Below are 20,587 nucleotides of genomic sequence, written 5' to 3' on the forward strand. Positions count from 1 at the left end.
GCCTACAGATCCATCAATATAGCCCGTTCTGCTATTTTAGCGGGTCATGTCCTGATTAATAATACTCCTGTTGGTAAACTCCACCAAGTTTATAGACTCCTTAAGGTAATAGATATTCAGAAACCTCCTCTTTTCTGTAATTTAGTGTTTTGTTTTGTTTTTGTAATTTAGCTAATTGTATTTGATTTAGGTAATTTATTTAATTGTAGTGTAGTGTTAGGTGTTAGTGTAACTTAGGTTAGGTTTTATTTTACAGGTCAATTTTTATTTATTTTAGCTAGGTAGTTATTAAATAGTTAATAACTATTTAGTAAATATTCTACCTAGTCAAAATAAATACAAACTTGCCTGTGAAATAAAAATAAAACCTAAGCTAGCTACAATGTAACTATTAGTTATATTGTAGCTAGTTTAGGGTTTATTTTACAGGTAAGTATTTAGTTTTAAATAGGAATAATTTAGTTAATGATAGTAATTTTATTTAGATTTATTTAAATTATATTTAAGTTAGGGGGTTAGGGTTAGACTTAGGTTTAGGGGTTAATAAATTTAGAATAGTGGCGGCGACGTTGGGGGCAGCAGATTATGGGTTAATAAATGTAGGTAGGTTGCGGCGACATTGGGGGAGGGAGATTAGGGGTTAATAAATATAATGTAGGTGTCGGCGATGTTGGGGGCAGCAGATTAGGGGTTGATAAGTATAATGTAGGTGGCGGCGATGTCTGGAGCGGCCGATTAGTGGTTAATAAATATAATGTTTGTGTTGGCGATGTTGGGGGCGGCAGATTAGGGGTTAATAAGTGCAAGATTAGGAGTGTTTAGACTTGGGGTTCATGTTAGGGTGTTAGGTGTAAACATAAATTTTGTTTCCCCATAGGAATCAATAGGGCTGTGTTACTGAGTTTTACGCTGCTTTTTTGCAGGTGTTAGACTTTTTCTCAGCCAGCTCTCCTCATTGATGTCTATGAGGAAATCATGCACGAACACGTATAACCAGCTCACCGCTCATTTAAGCAGCGCTGGTATTGGAGTGCGGTATGGAGCTCAATTTTGATAAAGGTCTTCAAGGTTGCAAGGTCAGATTTAGAGGGAAGGTCTGCAAGCTGTGAGTGTAACATCTGTAATGTGTTATGGTGTAAGGATGAAGATTCCACCTGAGGGTCAGATGAGAGTGTATCCCTAAGCTGGGGTAATTCAGAGGATGTTGACTCAGAGGTGTGGAAAAAAGCAGTCACTGAGGGTGTAGTCAATGTCGTATTGGCTGGTTTATCCATTCTTGAGCCCTTGCGCTGCGACATATCAGTATGTTCCAGGAAACACAAAGAAGCGCTTTCAGGTCTCAGCAAACCTCAGTAGGGTATGGCTTTAAGTCATTCACAGATAACAAAGTAATATGCTGGGGATCACCCTGATCGGTGACTGGGGTGCTTTAACAAGGTGGACATGTAAGCATTAGTGCTCTAGTATATAAGTATATTGGATGAGCTTGTATTAAGAGCACAAAAAAGGCAGTAAAATTATGATGTGTAGCAGATTAATTAATACACCAACTGTACCTCTCTCTTAAGAAACGTAGGAAGTATCTGAGCACTCTTCTCCTTTTAATTACATTATGTTTCTCTTTGCCTGCCTGTAGCCTAAAGTGCATAGGCACGGGAAATCTGGCAGCACAGGAAGGCCCAACAAAGTATCTGCGAAATCCTCTCTCAAGGGTCTACAGCCAGCAAACTAGTCCTCACCTCCAAATGACCCAATTCCCTCTTATAAGATATGAGTATGTCTTGTTTAATATTAACTACTTTCGGTGAACATAGAAACTCACCACCATAGAATGTTAGGTTTTTTTATGTGTAATTTAGTTTATTTAATTGGTAGTTATTTTAATTTTAGTATAATAGTTATGTTAGGTTAATTGTTAGTTTAAACTTAGGTTTTTTTTATTTCCCAGGTAAGTTTTTATTTATTTTAAGATAGGGATATTGTAATTTTAATTTAAAGTTAGGGGGTTGTTAGGTTTAAGGGTTAATAGTTTAATTTATTTTTTTGCGATGTGGGGGGTTGGCGGTTTAGGAGTTAATAGGTTTATTTAGTGGCCGTGATGTGGGAGGCCAGAGGTTTAGGGGTTAATAACTTTATTTAGTGGCGGCAATGTCGGGGAGCGGCAGAATAGGGGTTTATATCTTTATTATAGTGTCAGCGATGTCGGGGTGCGGGGGAATAGTAGTTAATAACTTTATTATAGTAGTGGCAATGTCGGGGAGCAGTGGAATAGGGGTTAATAACTTTTATTAGTGGAGGCGATGTCGAGAGCGGCAGATTAGGGCTTTGCTGATCCCCCGCATCAGCAAAGCCACAGCAGGCTGAAGATCCTTCTCCCACATAGCAGCAAAGACATGGAACACGCTCCCGCTGCACCTCAGACAATCCACCTCCCTCATAAAGTTCAGAAAGGACCTCAAAACCTGGCTCTTCGACTGAACGCCCATCCCCTCCCCCCTTTCCTCCTATCTACCTTCCCTTAGTGCCTTGAGACCCTCACGGGTGATTAGTTCACGCTCTATAAGTACCCAATAGATAGATAGAATGCGTTTTAAATAGTGTTTGCGATGCGCAAAGTGAAAGTAATTGAAGATGGCTGATGTTCACTACCACCTCCCTAAATTAGGTAGAAAAGTATATTGGGAAAGCCAGTTTGTGCGAGAAGTAAGTTTTTTGCGCTCATCAAATTGCACTTGTATTATGAAAGTAAACTATTTTTGCTAGCACATTAACTCAACAAGCACAAAATCTTTCATAATTATTTTTTTTTTAACTTGTGTAGTAGGTATGTGTGTGTGTAGTAGGCATGTGTGAGTGAATGATTTGTGGCTACTTTGTATATTTGTTTCCATTTTTGTCAGATTAAATATATAGTATAAATACTTTGTTTTGAGTTCTAGGATAATGTTTTACTATTAATTTGGGATTGTGACCATTCTAAAAACAAAATTGTCCATATTAGCTGATACCGTGATATAAGTAGCCAATATTGAAAAGATTGTGATAAAGGTCACAGTTATATGAAAACAATAGTGCACTTTCCTTTTGCATTTTTATGTCCCTTTCAACTTCATAACTTATTTCCTAAATGCAGCAGGATATCAGGTCACTACCAAATGGTAAAGGAAGACCCTATGCCTAACATTCTTTGAACCTCTGATAAATAATATCTTGAAGAAGGAGACTGGTTGCCGATTCAGGGAGATCCATGTGTTGTGGAGTTACTGTAACACTTGGGAAGATTCAGAATAGGTAGTAGTGAGTTTAAATGGAAAATATTGCAGCAGGAAGGAGAGTAGCACAATGCTCTCAAACTGTGACCATTGTGAAAAACTCAGGGTAGTTGGGAGCTTTGAAATGGTAAGTAAAATTGCAACAAACACATACAATATGGACAAGTAAATGGTAGGTTTGTTTAAACATAAGCCAACAAAAATTAGGAACTTTCAACCTGATTTACACTAAGTGTCTGGACCAGAACCAGCCTATAGAGAAAGTACATGATACCGCAAAACAGAGGTCAAAATCCAAAGCTAAAGAGCAAGCTGACAAACACACAATGAAAACCTGACAAGCTTGCATTGTACCATGAAAGAAGATCTTGTAAATATCTAGCCTGTGAATATTTAAATAAAAACAAAACACCTTTATTGATTTACATGGGTCAGCTCAGCTCATGGGCAAATATTTAGGCCTATACACTGCCCTTAATAACATCCATGAATAAGGGCTATGCATAGGCCTGAAACAAAGTGGTTTGTAAGCTATGTAAATTAAAAGTCATTTTTAGTTTGTGTGAAATGGCTGACCCTGGAACATTTTAAAACAGGACTGGAATAATCTAGTAGATATTATGAGGGGTTGAAATGCTAGAATTTTTTTTAATGCTTGAATAAAAGTATTTTTGGATTTTAATACTACATCATGCTGAATTCATTGCTTTGTATTGTATTAATTGTTTGGTGGCAATGGGAAAGTATACATTACATAGAATTATTAAAAATAATAATAATAATGAGTATAAAAATGATGGGCTATACAATAACACTTGGGTTAGACTTATTTATGGTTGAACAGACATGATTCGCTTTAGCGAATCATGTTCGCTCAACCTTGATAAATGCCAACTAGCATACACTGTCGGCATTTTGCATTGCACAAGCATGTTTGTCTAATGCCACCCCCTGCTCACTGTTGGCCAATCGGCTGCTAGCAGGGGCCATCAATTATGCCGATCGTATTGGATCGGGATGATTTCAGTCCCCCACCTAAAGGTGACAGAAAGGTTAAGGAGCAGCGGTCTTCCATCCGCTGCTTCTTAACTTCCGTTTCAGGTGGACTTGAAACGATGGAGCTTCGATGCAGCATCCGCGGCTTAATAAATTGACCCCCTTGATATAAAAATGATGGGCTATACAATAAGATAACAACCTCTATTTTATATAAAAACAGAAAGTCTCAGAATCTTGTGAAGTTCTGTTAATACAGTAATTTGTTCCTTAAATCCTTTATTATCCTTTATCCACCTGTAAATTCTAACAACTTCAAATCAACCATGTCTGCATCCAAATTGGCATTTTATTTATTAGTCACTGGAAGTATAGCAGCGTTTTAATTACAAGCAGTGTCATACTGAAGACAAGTTTCTTCATTTCCTAAATTTATACACAGAAAAGTGAATTTTTACTAATACTTAATATATAAATCATATTCTATATACGATTAATAAGAAAACAGGAATATGGATTTGTCTTATGCGTTTCCAAATAATTAGATAAAGTCTTATTCTGGCATTTTTCTCTGAAAACTGTGTTACACCAAAGAAGCAATGTCATAAGAACAATTTATAAAACACAACACAATCTGTAGGGATAGCATTTACAAGGATACAATGCTTTACAGTACTACTACTAATGCATTTTAAAGGACATTTATTGTGCACATAAAATGCTCTATTTGGTTAGAGAATTTCATTTTAAAACAAATTACCTTGTTTTAAAATGTGTTTAATTCCATCAAATGTGTCAAATATGTTTTATAAATCTCTCCAGACTTTCATCTTATGGGGCCGATTTATCAATGTCTGGCAGACATGTCCGTCAGACATCGCTGAATGCCGATAGTATACACGATCAGGCGGTTTGCAGACCGCAGCCTCAGAGGAGGCGTAAGAGTTAAGGAGCAGCGGTCTTAAAGGGAAACAACCCATATTTTTTCTTTTATGATTCAGATAGAGCATGTAATTTTAAGCATTTTTCAAATTTACCCCTATTATCAATTTATCTTCATGTTCTTGCTATTAATTTAAAAGCAGGAATGTAAATCTTAGCAGTCAGCCCATTTTAGGTAGAGAACAAAGAAAAATTGATAATAGAAGCAAATTAGAAAGTTGTTTACATTTTCATGTTCTATCTGAACCATGAAAGAAAAAGTTTGGGTTAACTCCTGTTTCTAGCGGGCCTAAGGGCTCGTGCGAAACAGCTGTATTGTGGCCGATTCAGGCAATGGTAAATTGGCCCCTATGGTGCATATTTATCAAGCTCCGTATGGAGCTTGATGCCCCATGTTTCTGGCGAGGCTGCAGGCTCGCCAGAAACAGCACTTAAGAAGCAGCAGTCACAAAGACCGCTGCTCCATAACCTGTCCGCCTGCTCTGAGCAGGCGGACAGACATCGCAGGAAATCAAACCGATCGAGTACGATCGGGTTGATTGACACCCCCTGCTGGCGGCCGATTGCCACAAGTCTGCAGGGGGTGGCGTTGCACCAGCAGCTCTTGTGAGCTGCTGGCACAATGCTGAATATGGCGAGTATATTGCTCGCCGTATTTAGCGAGGTCTGGCGGACCTGATCCGCACTGTCGGATCAGGTCCGCCAGACCTTGATAAATAGGGACCTATGTCTGTAACATGATGTTTCTGGGTTTCTCTCCCTAGTAACGTTTTGTGTTTGCTTGTTACTTGTCTGATATCTACACATACATACACATATGAGGAACATAGCATTCTTGTGCACAATGTTGCAGGCATATCATTTTTCAGTACTAGTTAACTATTCAAAACAATGGTTCTCCAATAAATGGATGCAGAGTGTTAATTGGTGAAAATTACTGTTATTTTCCTTTAGGTGTTTTTTGGAATAGCCCTAGCTCTAGAATATTTAAAGGGACAGTACAGTCAAAATTAAACTTTTATGATTCTGATAGGGCATGCAATTGTAAACAACTTTCCAATTTACTTTTATCATCAAATTTGCTTTGTTCCCTTGGTGGTATTTTTGAAAAGCTAAACCTAGGTAAGCTCAAACTGATTTCTAAACTGCTGAAAACCGCCTCCTAGCTCAGTGCATTTTGAAAGTTTTTCACAGTTAGACAGTACTAGTTAATGTGTGTCATATTAGATAACATTGTGCTCACTCCATGGAGTTATTTAGGAGTCTGCACTGATTGGCTAAACTACATGTTTGTCAAAAGCACTGAGATAAGGGGACAGTCTTCAGAGGCTTAGATACAATGTAATCACAGAGGTAAAAAGTATATAAATATAAACGTGTTGGTTATGCAAAACTAGCAAATGGATAATAAAGGGATTATCTATCTTTTTAAACAATAACAATTCTGGTGTAGACTGTCCCTTTAAATATGGTTCTTCTACTGAATATATCAATACTGAGATCTAGGCAGACAACAAAGAAGAGAAAATTGTCAGTAAACTGGAATATGACTGAAATAAATACACAGCATATTTTATTTCTTCTTTTCTTCATTAATAACCTTGAATCTTAAAGCAAACAGCTAAGCACCCTTCATTGTTCACAATGCTAAAACATTTCAAGATAAGAGAAACATATATGAAAATATGAAATATTGAGAAATGCAAAAGGAACTAATATTTATGTTGGAAACCATTAATGTTGAAGTTTTTTCATAACAAAAATATATCTATAACTAGTTAGTAAGCCTGCCCAGAGGGCAGTCTATATGTTGTAAATACAACCCCCCAAGCTACAAAAAAAAATAAAAAATAGAAATACAGAAAAAAATAAACAATTAAACCTAATCCCTGTGAAAATAAAAAATCCCCCCAAAATAAAAACACCCCCTAATCTAATACTAAACTACCAAAAAAAGGGATTTTTGTAGGGCATTGCCCTAAGTTAAACAGCTCTTTTAAGATTAACAACTACTAAATCCCCCTTACAGTAAAAAACCCCACCCATCAAACCCCCAATATAAGAAACCTAACACTAAAAGAAACTAAACTACCTATTGCCCTGAAAAGGGCATTTGTATGGGCATTGCCCTTAAAAGAACATTTAGCTCTTTATCACTGCCCTTAAAAGGGCGTCCAGCTCTTTTTCAAAGTGCCCAAAAAAAACCTAAGAAGCAAAAAAAAACTCTCCTTAGTGTGGCTCTAGGTGCGTGGTGTATGGGGAGGGATATATAAAAAGTCCTGTCAAGGAGGATATAAATCTTAGGCCTAGATTTGGAGTTTTGTCGGTAACGACCCGAAAAACTAACGCCGGCTTTTTTCTGGCCGCACCATAAAAATAACTCTGGTATCGAGAGTCCACATAAAGGCTGCGTTAGGCTCCAAAAAAGGAGCGTAGAGCATTTTTAACGCAGCTTCAACTCTCGATACCAGAGTTGCTTACGGACGCGGCCAGCCTCAAAAACGTGCTCGTGCACGATTCTCCCATAGGAAACAATGGGGCTGTTTGAGCTGAAAAAAAAACTAACACCTGCAAAAAAGCCGCGTTCAGCTCCTAACGCAGCCCCATTGTTTACTATGCGGTAACCCTTCCTACGTCTGCACTTAACACTCTAACATGTACCCCGAGTCTAAACACCCCTAACCTTACACTTATTAACCCCTAATATGCCGCCCCCGCTATCGCTGACCCCTGCATATTATTATTAACCCCTAATCTGCCGCTCCGTAAACCGCCGCAACTTACATTATCCTTATGTACCCCTAATCTGCTTCCCTAACATCGCCGACCCCTATGTTATATTTATTAACCCCTAATCTGCCCCCCACAATGTCGCCTCCACCTGCCTACACTTATTAACCCCTAATCTGCCGACCGCAAAGCGCCGCCACCTACGTTATCCTTATGTACCCCTAATCTGCTGCCCCTAACACCGCCGACCCCTATATTATATTTATTAACCCCTAATCTGCCCCCCACAACGTCACCTCCACCTGCCTACACTTATTAACCCCTAATCTGCCGACCAGACCTGAGCGCTACTATAATAAAGTTATTAACCCATAATCCGCCTCACTAACCCTATAATAAATAGTATTAACCCCTAATCTGCCCTCCCTAACATCGCCGACACCTAACTTCAATTATTAACCCCTAATCTGCCGACCGGAGCTAACCAATATTCTAATAAATGGATTAACCCCTAAAGCTAAGTCTAACCCTAACACTAACACCCCCCTAAGTTAAATATAATTTAAATCTAACGAAATAAATTAACTCTTATTAAATAAATTATCCCTATTTAAAGCTAAATACTTACCTGTAAAATAAATCATAATATAGCTACAATATAAATTATAATTATATTGTAGCTATTTTAGGATTAATATTTATTTTACAGGTAACTTTGTATTTATTTTAACCAGGTACAATAGCTATTAAATAGTTAAGAACTATTTAATAGCTAAAATAGTTAAAATAATTACAAATTTACCTGTAAAATAAATCCTAACCTAAGTTACAATTAAAACTAACACTATACTATCAATAAATTAATTAAATAAAATACCTACAATTAACTACAATTAACCTAACACTACACTATCAATAAATTAATTAAATACAATTCCTACAAATAAATACAAATAAATAAACTTGCTAAAGTACAAAAAATAAAAAAGAACTAAGTTACAAAAAATAAAAAAAATCTACAAACATAAGAAAAATATTACAACAATTTTAAACTAATTACACCTACTCTAAGCCCCCTAATAAAACATCAAAGCCCACCAAAATAAAAAATGCCCTACCCTATTCTAAATTACTAAAGTTAAAAGCTCTTTTACCTTACCAGCCCTGAACAGGGCCCTTTGCGGGGCATGCCCCAAGAAGTTCAGCTCTTTTGCCTGTAAAAAAAACCCATACAATACCCCCCCCAACATTACAACCCACCACCCACATACCCTTAATCTAACCCAAACCCCCCTTAAATAAACCTAACACTAAGCCCCTGAAGATCATCCTACCTTGTCTTCACCTCACCAGGTATCACCGATCCGTCCTGGCTCCAAAATCTTCATCCAACCCAAGCGGGGGTTGGCGATCCATCATCCGGTGCCTGAAGAGGTCCAGAAGAGGCTCCAAAGTCTTCATCCTATCCGGGAAGAAGAGGCGATCTGGACCGGCAACCATCTTGATCCAAGCGGCATCTTCTATCTTCATCCGATGACGACCGGCTCCATCCTGAAGACCTCCACCGCGGACCCATCTTCTTCCGGCGACGTCCAACTGCAGAATGACGGTTCCTTTAAGGGACGTCATCCAAGATGGCGTCCCTTGAATTCTGATTGGCTGATAGGATTCTATCAGCCAATCGGAATTAAGGTAGGAATATTCTGATTGGCTGATGGAATCAGCCAATCAGAATCAAGTTCAATCCGATTGGCTGATCCAATCAGCCAATCAGATTGAGCTCGCATTCTATTGGCTGATCGGATGAAGATAGAAGATGCCGCTTGGATCAAGATGGTTGCCGGTCCGGATTGCCTCTTCTTCCCGGATAGGATGAAGACTTTGTAGCCTCTTCTGGACCTCTTCAGGCACCGGATGATGGATCGCCAACCCCCGCTTGGGTTGGATGAAGATTTTGGAGCCAGGACGGATCGGTGATACCTGGTGAGGTGAAGACAAGGTAGGATGATCTTCAGGGGCTTAGTGTTAGGTTTATTTAAGGGGGGTTTGGGTTAGATTAGGGGTATGTGGGTGGTGGGTTATAATGTTGGGGGGGGTATTGTATGTTTTTTTTTTACAGGCAAAAGAGCTGAACTTCTTGGGGCATGCCCCGCAAAGGGCCCTGTTCAGGGCTGGTAAGGTAAAAGAGCTTTAAACTTTAGTAATTTAGAATAGGGTAGGGCATTTTTTATTTTGGGGGGCTTTGTTGTTTTATTAGGGGGCTTAGAGTAGGTGTAATTAGTTTAAAATTGTTGTAATATTTTTCTTATGTTTGTAGATATTTTTTATTTTTTGTAACTTAGTTCTTTTTTATTTTTTGTACTTTAGCAAGTTTATTTATTTGTATTTATTTGTAGGAATTGTATTTAATTAATTTATTGATAGTGTAGTGTTAGGTTAATTGTAGGTAGTTTATTTAATTAATTTATTGATAGTGTAGTGTTAGGTTAATTGTAGGTAATTGTAGGTATTTTATTTAATTAATTTATTGATAGTATAGTGTTAGTTTTAATTGTAACTTAGGTTAGGATTTATTTTACAGGTAAATTTGTAATTATTTTAACTATTTTAGCTATTAAATAGTTCTTAACTATTTAATAGCTATTGTACCTGGTTAAAATAAATACAAAGTTACCTGTAAAATAAATATTAATCCTAAAATAGCTACAATATAATTATAATTTATATTGTAGCTATATTAGAATTTATTTTACAGGTAAGTATTTAGCTTTAAATAGGAATAATTTATTTAATAAGAGTTAATTTATTTTGTTAGATTTAAATTATATTTAACTTAGGGGGGTGTTAGTGTTAGGGTTAGACTTAGCTTTAGGGGTTAATCCATTTATTAGAATAGCGGTGAGCTCCGGTCGGCAGATTAGGGGTTAATAATTGAAGTTAGGTGTCGGCGATGTTAGGGAGGGCAGATTAGGGGTTAATACTATTTATTATAGGGTTAGTGAGGCGGATTATGGGTTAATAACTTTATTATAGTAGCGCTCAGGTCCGCTCGGCAGATTAGGGGTTAATAAGTGTAGGCAGGTGGAGGCGACGTTGTGTGGGGCAGATTAGGGGTTAATAAATATAATATAGGGGTCGGCGGTGTTAGGGGCAGCAGATTAGGGGTACATAAGGATAACGTAGGTGGCGGTCGGCAGATTAGGGGTTAAAAAAATGTATTCAAGTGTCGGCGATGTGGGGGGACCTCGGTTTAGGGGTACATAGGTAGTTTATGGGTGTTAGTGTACTTTAGAGTACAGTAGTTAAGAGCTTTATAAACTGGCGTTAGCCCAGAAAGCTCTTAACTACTGACTATTTTCCTGCGGCTGGAGTTTTGTCATTAGATGTCTAACGCTCACTTCAGACACGACTCTAAATACCGGAGTTAGAAAGATCCCATTGAAAAGATAGGATACGCAATTGACGTAAGGGGATCTGCGGTATGGAAAAGTCGCGGCTGAAAAGTGAGCGTTAGACCCTATTTTGAGTGACTCCAAATACCGGCGGTAGCCTAAAACCAGCGTTAGGAGCCTCTAACGCTGGTTTTTACGGCTAACGCCAATCTCTAAATCTAGGCCTTAGTGTCCAAAACGGAACTCTTATGTATCTGGTTCAGAGGCTGTGTGCGCTGCAGGTTATGAATACAAGGTCTACGGTATATCAAATTGAGGCAAGTATCGGCAAGCAGTTGAGAGATTAACAACTCACCACTCACGCTTCTTGGCGTTTCGTCCGACTCCTCATTGATTTCTTACCGGACCTTGAACCTCTTACTCCCGGCAATCGTAGCCTGCTTCACAGCTGTCTTTAGCGTATGTGCCGCTCCTTTCCACTCGGCAACGATGACTGCTACACGCTTCTCCTCTGCTCTTCCGGTCTGTGACGCGGTTCCTTCTCCACCAATCGGAATCCCTCCTACGTCTCCGTATCCCCAATTCACCACTTTGACACCTGTATGCCGAGTTCTCAAGCCCAGTAAGATATTACAGCAACAAAATTTCAAAAGGACCAGGCGAAACCTCCAGGCAATATGATAAAACATCCGTTAGCTTTATTGGAATCCATGGTGAACAAATTTAAAACAAAAGTGCAATCATAAGATCAATAGCTGAATTGTCTTACGCGTTTCGGCTGCTTGTGAGCCTTACTCATAGACATACTCTGTGGGTATAGACACAGTGCTTAAATAGCCTAGCGCCCATAACAATCACAGAGCTCCAGCTGTACATTATTAAAATGAAAGGCATTCAACCATGCCTCAAATAGTGTTTTTACACAGTCAGATATATGGTACAGTAATGACATTTCCTGGTTACCGGTAAGAATATACAGTTTAGCATATTGGGGAGGCTGCAAGGGAACAAATTTACAAATAATTTAGACATACCAAAACATGCGCTAAATAAGTGTGACCTTATATGTGTATCCATTATTCAAAGTGAAATTACATAATCCTATCAAGGGGTAATAAAAATCTCTACTATTTGGTCAACTATCTTACTTTTAGACAGAAAAAAACACAAGTTAAGTAAAATATAATATGAAATATGCCTTAAAATGCATGTATGATTAAAAGTTAAGTACATAGTTAAAGCTGTTGGACCAATAGTGTCCAAATAAAAATATTTGAATGAATGTTTATTTATATATAAATAGTGAGATTTTAATATGTATTTACTCTGAGTAGGCATATGTTTGTTCTGTCTGGTCATTTCTTTGGTAACATGGGGAAAACTTTAGTACCTATTTACGTTGCCAAAAGTTAATAACATCACCTATAATATTGAACCCTTCTGGGTTTCTAGTTCTTAATTAGAAAATCCAATAGGCTTCCTGATAAAGAGGTTTACTGTTGATATCCCCACCTCTTTTATGAACTCTAATTTGTTCTATCACTTGCCAGCAAAAACTATTAACATTTTTGCCATGTTTATGGATAAAATGCCTGGCTAAGTCTGAACACTCAATTCCATAAAACAAAATTAAAAAAAATTAAAATTAAAAAAACATCTAATACTAAAGCCCCAAATAGGTACTCACGATTCCTGAAGTCCGGCGAAGATGGTCTTCTTCCAGGCGAGTCCATCATCTTCATCCACAGCAAAGGCGGCATAGAGCAGAGGTCCAAAATAGTCTTAGGCGGTGGTCCTATGCGGCGGCGGTCCTCGGCAGTGGCAGTCCTCGGTGGCGGCAGTCCACGGCGACATAGAAGCTCCTCTTCATCCGATGTCCATGGTATACTGAAGTTGAATGCAAGATACCCCAATCAATTTGGGGTACCTTGCATTCCTATCTGAATTTTTCAAAATAGCCAATAGGATTAGAGCTACTAAAATCATATTGGCTGTTCAAATCAGCCAATAAGATTTCAGTAGCTCTCATCCTATTGGCTGAATTTGAAAAATTCAGCCAATAGGAATTAAAGGTACCACAATAAATATGGGGTACCTTGAATTCTTTCTTCAGTGTGCAGCGGACGATCGCATGAAGAGGAACCTCCATGCCTTTGCCGAGGACTGCCGCCACAAAGGAGCACCACCGCCACAGCCATTGACTGCCACCAAGGATCACCACTTCTGGGAAGACCACTCTGGACCTCCGCTCTGTGCCGCCTTCTCTGTGGATAAAGATGATGGACCCGCCTGGAAGAAGACCTTTTCCCTACCGGACTTCTGAAACCATGAGTACCTATTTAGGGCTTTAGTGATAGGTTTTTTAAAAATTTTTTGGGGGGGTTTGTTTTTTTAGATTAGTTTTTTTGGGGCACTTTGAAAAAGAGCTGAATGCCCTTTTAAGGGCAGTGAAAAAGTGATAAATGCCCTTTTAATGGCAATGCCCATACAAATGTCCTTTTCAGGGCAATGGATAGATTAGGTTTATTAGTGTTAGTTTTTTTTATTTTGGGGTGTTTGGTGGGTGGTTGTTTTTACTGTTAGGGGGGGACTTTGTTTATTTTTAATGTTACATTTTATTTATTAGTCACTGAAAGTATAGCAATGTTTTAATTACAGTGTCATACTGAAGACAAGTTTCTTATGGCTAGATTACAAGTTTTTCGTTATGAGTTTTTCCGTCTTCCAGGCGACATCTTTTATCTTCATCCATCTGGCACAGAGCGGCTCCATCTTCAAGACATCCGGCGTGGAGCATCCTCTTCTTTCGACGACTTCTTCCCGAATGAATGTTCCTTTAAATGACGCCATCCAAGATGGCGTCCCTTCATTGGAACAGCCAATAGAATGTGAGCTCAATCCTATTGGCTGATTGGATCAGCCAATAGGATTGAAGCTCAATCCTATTGGCTGATTGCATCAGCCAATAGGAATTTTTTACCTTTAATTCTGATTGGCTGATAGAATTCTATCAGCCAATCAGAATTCAAGGGAAGCCATCTTGGATGACTTCATTTAAAGGAACATTCATTCGGGAAGAAGACGTTGAAAGAAGAGGATGCTCCTCGCTGGATGTCTTGAAGATGGACCCACTCCGCGCCAGATGGATGAAGATAGAAGATGCCGTCTGGATGAAGACTTCTCCCGGCTTCGTTGAGGACTTCTTGCCGCTTCGCTGAGGACTTCTCCTGGCTTCGTTGAGGATGGATGTCGGCTCTTCAAAACTGTAAGTGGATCTTCAGGGGTTAGTGTTAGGTTTTTAAGGGTTCATTGGGTGGGTTTTAGTTTTAGATTAGGGTTTGGGCAGCAATAGAGCTAAATGCCCTTTTAAGGGTAATGCCCATCTAAATGCCCTTTTCAGGGCAATGGGGAGCTTAGGTTTTTTTAGTTAGGATTTTATTTGAGGGGGTTGGTTGTGTGGGTGGTGGGTATTACTGTTTGGAGGGTGTTTGTATTTTATTTACAGGTAAAAGAGCTGATTCCTCTGGGGCAATGCCCTGCAAAAGGCCCTTTTAAGGGCTATTGGTAGTTTAGTTTAGGCTAGGGTTTTTTTTAATTGGGAGGGGGGGGGGTATTTTGATAGGGCAATTAGATTAGGTTTAATTAGTTTAAATATCTGATAATTTGTTTTTTTTATTTTGTGTAATTTAGTGTTTGCTTGTTAGTTGTCTGATATCTACACATACATACATATATATATATATATAGGGAACTTAGGCCTAGATTTGGAGTTTTGTCGGTAACGACCCGAAAAACTAACGCCGGCTTTTTTCTGGCCGCACCATAAAAATAACTCTGGTATCAAGAGTCCACATAAAGGCTGCGTTAGGCTCCAAAAAAGGAGAGTAAAGCATTTTTAACGCAGCTTCAACTCTCGATACCAGAGTTGCTTACGGACGCGGCCAGCCTCAAAAACGTGCTCGTGCACGATTCCCCCATAGGAAACAATGGGGCTGTTTGAGCTGAAAAAAAAACAAACACCTGCAAAAAAGCCGAGTTCAGCTCCTAACGCAGCCCCATTGTTTGCTATGCGGTAACCCTTCCTACGTCTGCACTTAACACTCTAACATGTACCCCGAGTCTAAACACCCCTAACCTTACACTTATTAACCCCTAATATGCCGCCCCCGCTATCGCTGACCCCTGCATATTATTATTAACCCCTAATTTGCCGCTCCGTAAACCGCCGCTACTTACATTATCCCTATGTACCCCTAATCTGCTGCCCCTAACACCGCCGACCCCTATATTATATTTATTAACCCCTAATCTGCCCCCCACAACGTCGCCTCCACCTGCCAACACTTATTAACCCCTAATCTGCCGACCGGACCTGAGCGCTACTATAATAAAGTTATTAACCCCTAACCCTATCATAAATAGTATTAACCCCTAATCTGCCCACCGAATCTCGCCGCTATTCTAATAAATGTATTAACCCCTAAAGCTAAGTCTAACCCTAATACTAACACCCCCCCTAAGTTAAATATAATTTAAATCTAACGAAATTAATTAACTCTTATTAAATAAATTATTCCTATTTAAAGCTAAATACTTACCTGTAAAATAAATCCTAATATAGCTACAATATAAATTATAATTATATTAGAGCTATTTTAGGATTTATATTTATTTTACAGGTAACTTTGTATTTATTTTAACCAGGTACAATAGCTATTAAATAGTTAAGAACTATTTAATAGCTAAAATAGTTAAAATAATTACAAAATTACCTGTAAAAGAAATACCCCCCCCCAACATTACAACCCACCACCCACATACCCCTAATCTAACCCAAACCCCCCTTAAATAAACCTAACACTAAGCCCCTGAAGATCATCCTACCTTGTCTTCACCATACCAGGTTCACCGATCGGTCCAGAAGAGCTCCTTCGATGTCCTGATCCAAGCCCAAGCGGGGGGCTGAAGAGGTCCATGATCCGGCTGAAGTCTTCATCCAAGCGGGCCAGAAGAGGTCTTCCATCCGATTGAAGTCTTCATCCAAGCGGCATCCATCCGGAGCGAAGCGGCAGCATCCTGAAGACCTCCACCGCGGAACATCCATCCTGGCCGACGACTGAACGACGAATGACGGTTCCTTTAAATGACGTCATCCAAGATGGCGTCCCTCGAATTCCGATTGGCTGATAGGATTCTATCAGCCAATCGGAATTAAGGTAGGAATATTCTGATTGGCTGATGGAATCAGCCAATCAGAATCAAGTTCAATCCGATTGGCTGATCCAATCAGCCAATCAGATTGAGCTCGCATTCTATTGGCTGATCGGAACAGCCAATAGAATGCGAGCTCAATCTGATTGGCTGATTGGATCAGCCAATCGGATTGAACTTGATTCTGATTGGCTGATTCCATCAGCCAATCAGAATATTCCTACCTTAATTCCGATTGGCTGATAGAATCCTATCAGCCAATCGGAATTTGAGGGACGCCATCTTGGATGACGTCATTTAAAGGAACCGTCATTCGTCGTTTAGTCGTCGGCCAGGATGGTTGTTCCGCGGTGGAGGTCTTCAGGATGCTGCCGCTTCGCTCCGGATGGATGCCGCTTGGATGAAGACTTCAATCGGATGGAAGACCTCTTCTGGCCCGCTTGGATGAAGACTTCATCCGGATCATGGACCTCTTCAGCCCCCCGCTTGGGCTTGGATCAGGACATCGGAGGAGCTCTTCTGGACCGATCGGTGAACCTGGTATGGTGAAGACAAGGTAGGATGATCTTCAGGGGCTTAGTGTTAGGTTTATTTAAGGGGGGTTTGGGTTAGATTAGGGGTATGTGGGTGGTGGGTTGTAATGTTGGGGGGGGGGGGGTATTGTATGTTTTTTTTAAAGGCAAAAGAGCTGAATTTCTTGGGGCATGCCCCGCAAAGGGCCCTGTTCAGGGCTGGTAAGGTAAAAGAGCTTTGAACTTTAGTAATTTAGAATAGGGTAGGGCATTTTTTTATTTTGGGGGGCTTTGTTATTTTATTAGGGGGCTTAGAGTAGGTGTAATTAGTTTAAAATTGTTGTAATATTTTTCTTATGTTTGTAAATATTTTTTTATTTTTTGTAACTTAGTTCTTTTTTATTTTTTGTACTTTAGCTAGTTTATTTAATTGTATTTATTTGTAGCAATTGTATTTAATTAATTTATTGATAGTGTAGTGTTAGGTTAATTTTAGGTAATTGTAGGTAGTTTATTTAATTAATTTATTGATAGTCTAGTGTTAGGTTTATTTATAACTTAGGTTAGGATTTCTTTTACAGGTAATTTTGTAATTATTTTAACTATTTTAGCTATTAAATAGTTCTTAACTATTTAATAGCTATTGTACCTGGTTAAAATAAATACAAAGTTACCTGTAAAATATATATAAATCCTAAAATAGCTCTAATATAATTATAATTTATATTGTAGCTATATTAGGATTTATTTTACAGGTAAGTATTTAGCTTTAAATAGGAATAATTTATATAATAAGAGTTAATTAATTTCGTTAGATTTAAATTATATTTAACTTAGGGGGGTGTTAGTGTTAGGGTTAGACTTAGCTTTAGGGGTTAATACATTTATTAGAATAGCGGCGAGATTCGGTCGGCAGATTAGGGGTTAATAATTGAAGTTAGGTGTCGGCGATGTTAGGGAGGGCAGATTAGGGGTTAATACTATTTATTATAGGGTTAGTGAGGCGGATTAGGGGTTAATAACTTTATTATAGTAGCGCTCAGGTCCGGTCGGCAGATTAGGGGTTAATAAGTGTAGGCAGGTGGAGGCGACGTTGTGGGGGGGCAGATTAGGGGTTAATAAATATAATATAGGGGTCGGCGGTGTTAGGGGCAGCAGATTAGGGGTACATAAGGATAACGTAGGTGGCGGCGCTTTGCGGTCGGCAGATTAGGGGTTAATAAGTGTAGGCAGGTGGAGGCGACGTTGAGGGGGGCAGATTAGGGGTTAATAAATATAATACAGGGGTCGGCGGTGTTAGGGGCAGCAGATTAGGGGTACAGAAGGATAACGTAGGTGGCGGTCGGCAGATTAGGGGTTAAAAAAAATGTTCCGAGTGTCGGCGATGTGGGGGGACCTCGGTTTAGGGGTACATAGGTAATTTATGGGTGTTAGTGTACTTTAGAGCACAGTAGTTAAGAGCTTTATAAACCGGCGTTAGCCCAGAAAGCTCTTAACTACTGACTTTTTTCCTGCGGCTGGAGTTTTGTCGTTAGATGTCTAACGCTCACTTCAGAAACGACTCTAAATACCGGAGTTAGAGAAATCCCATTGAAAAGATAGGATACGCAATTGACGTAAGGGGATCTGCGGTATGGAAAAGTCGCGGCTGAAAAGTGAGCATTAGACCCTATTTTGAGTGACTCCAAATACCGGCGGTAGCCTAAAACCAGCGTTAGGAGCCTCTAACGCTGGTTTTCACGGCTAACGCCAAACTCTAAATCTAGGCCATAGCATTCTTGTGCACAATGTTGAAGTCATATATTTTTTCAGTACTAGTTAACTATTCAAAATAATGGTTCTCCAATAAATGCAATAAATAAAAAAAAACTAACACTAAAAAAAACTAAACGACCCATAGCCCTGAAAAGGGCATTTGTATGGACATTGCCCTTAAATGAGCATTTAGCTCTTTTTCACTGCCCTTAAAAGGGAATTCAGCTCTTTTTCAAAGTGCCCAAAAAAAACCTAAGTTAAAAAATAAAAAAAAATTAAAAAAAACACCTAACACTAGAGCCCCAAATAGGTACTCACGGTTCCTGAAGTCTGGCGAAGAAGGTCTTCTTCCAGATGGGTCCATCATCTTCATCCACAGCGAAGGTGGCACGGAGCAGAGGTTCAGAGCGGTCTTCCCAGATGTGGCGATCCTCGACGGTGGTCCTAGGCTGCGGTCCTTGGCAGCAGAAATAAATATGGGGTACCTTGAATTCTTTCTTCAGTGTGCGGCGGACGATTGCATGAAGAGGAACCTCCCTGCCTTGACCGAGGACTACCGCCGCCGAGGAGCGCCACTTCTGAGAAGACCCCTCCGGACCTCCACTCCGTGCCGCTGTGGATAAAGATGATGGACCCGCCTGGAAGAAGACCTTTTCCCTGCTGGACTTCTGAAACCGTAAGTACCTATTTGGGGCTTTAGTGTTAGGTTTTTTTAAATTTTTGTGTGTTTTGTTTTTTTACATTAGGTTTTTTTGGGGCACTTTGAAAAATCAGCTGAATGCCCTTTTAAGGGCAGTGAAAAAAAGCTAAATGCCCTTTTAAGGGCAATGCTCATACAAATGCCCTTTTCAGGGCAATGGGTAGATTAGGTTTATTAGTGTTAGGTTTTTTATTTTGTGGGGTTTAATGTGTTGGGGGGGTTATTATTAGGGGGGACTTTGTTTTTAATGTAAAATAGCTGTTTAACTTAGGGCAATGCCCTACAAAAAGCCCTTTTATTGGTAGTTAAGCATTAGATTAGGGGGTGTTTTTATTTGGGGGGCTTTTTTATTTTCATAGGGATTAGGTTTATTTTTTTATTTTGGATAATGTGTTTATTATTTTTCGTATGTTAGCCTTTTTATTTTTTGTAATTAGATTAATGTAATGCAATCTTTTAGAAAGGATATAAGGAGGGTGGTGCATATAGAACATAGCATAAACAAGCAAAAAGTCCCAATAAAGCGCTCAAACTTAACTGTTAGATCCAGAATCCAATAGTTTTACGGGGGTATCACTGCAGTATCCAAATTCCAAATGACACAAATCAAAATGGACACAGTACCTTAGTCCTCCGGTGTTTGCAATCGCTGCACAATCTCCCGGTCTCGGTCTCGGTCTGTCCTCCTTGTCTGAACCCTCCTTCGATCCTTCGTTACAACCAGGTGTGACCAATGTGCTCCGCTCCTCTCCAAACACAGCATCCACTTACGGAGCTCCCCGCTAACCGCCAGCAGACCTCTGTAAGTCTGCATAAAATCCACAGCAAAAATAGAAAGAAGGGCGAGTCGGGGCCACAGGCTTAAGAGTTTAAAAGATAAATTTTATTGCCATACGTGGTTAAAATTGAAAAATCACAGCACTAAACATAACAGGTCAGATCTGAGACAGCTGCGGTCTGACATGTTTCAGCTTACTGCCTTAATCATAGACCGTGCCGTCTCAGATGCACAGCCTCCTTAAATTTACAAATCACAGTGACGTGTAATGTCTTTGTTTAACTCCTTAATTACCAGCT

Source organism: Bombina bombina, chromosome 4 (genome assembly GCF_027579735.1).
Source record: "Bombina bombina isolate aBomBom1 chromosome 4, aBomBom1.pri, whole genome shotgun sequence".
NCBI lineage: Eukaryota > Metazoa > Chordata > Amphibia > Anura > Bombinatoridae > Bombina > Bombina bombina.